Genomic DNA, 4,020 nt, shown 5'->3' with positions numbered 1-4,020 from the left:
CCTCCCTGATCCCCCAATCGGCACCACCTCCCCGCTCCCCCAATCGGCGCCCTTCAGGTCACTCCATCTCCATCTTTCCGTCCATCCATGAGCGCTGCGCCCCTCTGCTGCTCGGACCGCTCAGGGTGTACGAGCCCACGTCCGACACGCCCTCCACCTTCTACTACGGCGATCCGCTCCCCGATGGAGTTTGGAGCACCTGATGCCTGGGCGGCGGCAGGCGAGGGACGGCCGTGCGTGCCATGTGCGGCCGCCCTCTCCCTCTCTCACACATCTGCTACCATCGTTCCTCTTCCCGTGCCTGCTGCCATCCACCGCTTCGTCTCCCACGACGCCAGCCGTCCCACCCTTCCTCTTCCCGTGACGGCCTCCATTGATGGCGGCGCCCAATCCGGCGTCATGGCGCCCTGATCCGGTGGAGATGAGGCAGATCCGGCATGGATGACGGTGAATCAGGTCTTGAGGTGGGGGTCGGGGCGGTCCCCCACATGGTGATGGCAGTGATGCGAGGGGATGTTGTAGGCGTTGTCACCGCCGACCTTGTCCTCGGAGTCGCGGACATGAAGCATAGCATGGACGACGACATCATCGTGCGTCTGGCACCATCCTTCGTGCTGTCGATGCCGGCAGCCCCGTCGTTGCAACAACCACCATCACCAACTGCCGAGGTACGGCAACGGCGCCGACGCTGGCGCGGCCACCGGCGTGGTGCGGGCGTCGAAGAAGAGCAAGCCCAAGAAGATCCCGCAGCGTGGCCCCGCAGCGTGGCCTCGACGTGGTGCAGATCGAGCAGCTGCGGATCAAGGAGCAGAAGATGGAGGGAGTCGCTGCCATGTCCATGTCGAGGGCCGCGCACCTCGGCGGTGGCGGTGTATCCGGCCACCTCCTCTCGATGCACCCTCCGACGCTGCCACTCTCACTTAGCGCCCTGCCCAGGCCTGGTGCGGACGCCGGCGTGCCGTACGTGTACCCGCGGGTGCTCTGGGACCCGTCGGCGGACCCCATGAAGCTTCCGTACAAGAGGAGCCTGTGCCCGCAGCCTCCACTTCCAACGGTGCGTCTTCTTCTTCTGTTAACTCGGCCATGCGTGCAGCGTGCGTGGGTTGACAAGGCATCAGTGGCATGGGCAGGTGAGCACGGGCTTGTCGCTGATGGCGTCGTTGAGCCACCCAACGCTGTCCTGACCTGAGCACTTGAGCATATACGAGTTTAGGGCCACAAACTATTTTAGGTTAAGTTCATAGAGCTAACTCACATGTTTCAGTGTGGACTTTGTCAACTGTGGTTTCATCCGAGTTCGATTCTGCGTAAAGTAAATCATAACCAATAATCAAGATAGAAGAACAGTGCATAGCTTCTTGGCCTTTACAGTTATAGTAACCGTTCCTCTTGTTTCGTGTAGTCAAAGCTAATGTAGAAAAATGGGGAGGGAATATGTTACATTTCTTTCTATGCATTTTTCTGAACTTGATTTCAGTACTCCAAACATTTCCCGAGGTCAAAATATAGCCTGATTTTAGTTCAAGATCTGTTCTGCAGCTCGAACACGAGTTATTCAGACTGGTCATCAGAGTTTGCCCACTGCAAGAGCAGCAAGGAGAACGAGTCTGCCTACATCAGCTTGAATACACAGCATGTGCCACGCATGAAGTAGCCTCCTGCTCTCCCCTTGATACACAGACAAACATAACTCATCCACCATTTCACATGTATTTGCATTGCAAAACAGTACAATTTTACATAGTTCAGGTCGCAAACCAAGTCCCACTGGTAGAGAACCGAGCTTTACTCCCGGTGGGGAACCCCCTCTAGTCCCGGTTCCCCACCTGGGAGCAAGCATCCGGGACTAAAGGGGGGGTCCTTTAGTCCCGGGTCAGGAACCGGGACTAAAGGAGGACCTTTAGTCCCGGTGGGTAACAACAACCGGGACTAAAGGTGCCTCCTGACATGCCACGATGGCCGGCACCTTTAGTCCCGGTTGGTAATACGAACCGGGACTAAAGGTTTTTTTCTTTTTTCTTTTCTTTTCATTTTTTTGTTTTCTTTTCAAAATAGGTTTTCGAAGTCGTATTGTACGCTGCTAATTATACATTTATACGCGCATATAGTATGTTTCGGTTCAAGCACAATGAACGTATTAAATCACACAATTCAAGCATAGAAATATATATATATATATATATATATATATATATATATATATATATATATATATGCATGCATGCATCATATATATATTTATATGCATGCATGCATATGTGTATTTTACATTATATTATTTCATGTGCATATATTACAAAAGATTGCATTATAGTTGTTGTGACATAACAAGTTTCTTCTCATCCTCTAGCTTGGCTTCAATGGCAGTGTTGGGTCGAAGTAGAACTCGCCCTTGGAATCGATGACCTGCTCATTAAAAAATCCGGCTATAGACTCTTGAATTGCTTTGATTTGGTCTTGCCGTATGACCTTTTCCTCCAACCATCGAGTCTACAAGTTTGAATTAAAGGAAAATAAATTAATATATGTACATATATATATATAAAGACATAGTAATACAATCAATAATAATAATTAAATGAATATATAGTGTATTTTTAACGTACTTTGAGTCTCTCTGTAGGAGTTCTTTGGGAGAGCACCTTGATAAACTTGCAAACATAGTAACCACAGTAGTTGTTCCCCTGTTCCTGCCTCAGACACCACTTTACGAGAAAAAGATTTGTCATCCAATCTGGTGATCCGGTGAAAGCTATATGTTTAATTAATAAAGATGATGCGATTCAGGGGACTTACTTTCAATGGGATTACATTCAGTGGCGCTTTGCATTTTTCCATGTGTTGCTTCTCAATAAAGGTTTTCCAAACACTGCCCAATAAAAAATTTGCCACGTCATCAGATATAGTTAATCATCATGTTTGTGTGTATATATAGTTGCTAGAGATCCCGAAATTACCTCTGGATAATATCTATCATATCTTGGTAGTCTTGTTGTGGTTTTCTCATCGAGTCATAGATTATCAAGTGACTTTTCACCAGATCGATGTCCATCAATATCCAGTGATTGCTGCATGTGTTTATAGGATATAACGCATAACACTCATTAATTAACTAGAATCAACATATGAGCCATTAAGGCTATGATCGACATGATTAACACTCACTTGAAGTTATAGGGAAAGAGTATATCCTTCTTGTGGCGTTGGTTCACTAAGAAGTTCATGAGGTTACTCTCTGACTCAGACTTCCAATTAGTCATTGGAGTAATTGGGTCTTTGAATACTATATGGGGATCAACAAAACCAATTTCATTGCAGCCTTCCTTTCTGAGCTCTGTCATTGTAAATCTGCATATATATAGTACTTGTTAGGATAATTTATATGCATATACACACATATGATGAGTTTAATAATAGATCGAAAGAATTATTACTTACAGGCAATAGCAGCTAATGATAACTTTGTCCAGAGAGGTCAGGTGGCATAGTTGATGAAATTCTGCAAAGTCAACATACATAACATCATCGCCACGGAACCAATGTTCGTCTCTAATTCTGACACCAACGCAGAAGTCTCCACTGGTAGACGCCTGCATGTACCACTTGTTTATCAGGTACATTTGCGTCCCCAGATCAGATAAGGCTTGAGGGTTGTATAGACTCTGGCCTAGTACAAATTTTTTCTTCCAAATATCAACCTCCGCCGCACTCTCAATGTTTCCATCACCAAACATCTGGTAAAGGTCGAGACCAGTCTCATCAAGAAATTCACCAAGGTGATCCAAATCGACATCCGGAGGTATGTTTGCCTGATGCATTAATCCTAAATTCGGACCATATTCATTACCAACAACTAGCGGGGGGATTGATTGGTGCGCTTGTTGTCCGAGTTGGGCAACTCCTTTCCCTGCCCGCTTCTTTTTCTGTGCTGCCTCAATTGACTTGGTGAGAGTGCGGTCATAGTCTGATAACATTGATTTGGACGGCTTACGAGATTCCCGCTGTTGTTGCTGGTAAGAA

General features: G+C 46.9%; 1 pseudogene; it reads left to right on the top strand.

Annotated features, from left to right (window-relative positions):
* Nucleotides 1-441: 441 nt before the first annotated feature.
* On the top strand, nucleotides 442-1,184 carry LOC136488475 (uncharacterized; annotated as a pseudogene).
* The last annotated feature ends 2,836 nt before the right edge of the window (nucleotides 1,185-4,020 follow it).

Source organism: Miscanthus floridulus, chromosome 10 (genome assembly GCF_019320115.1).
Source record: "Miscanthus floridulus cultivar M001 chromosome 10, ASM1932011v1, whole genome shotgun sequence".
NCBI lineage: Eukaryota > Viridiplantae > Streptophyta > Magnoliopsida > Poales > Poaceae > Miscanthus > Miscanthus floridulus.
The sequence above is the reverse complement of the archived record's forward strand: the minus strand, read 5'-3'. Positions and strand labels throughout refer to the sequence as shown.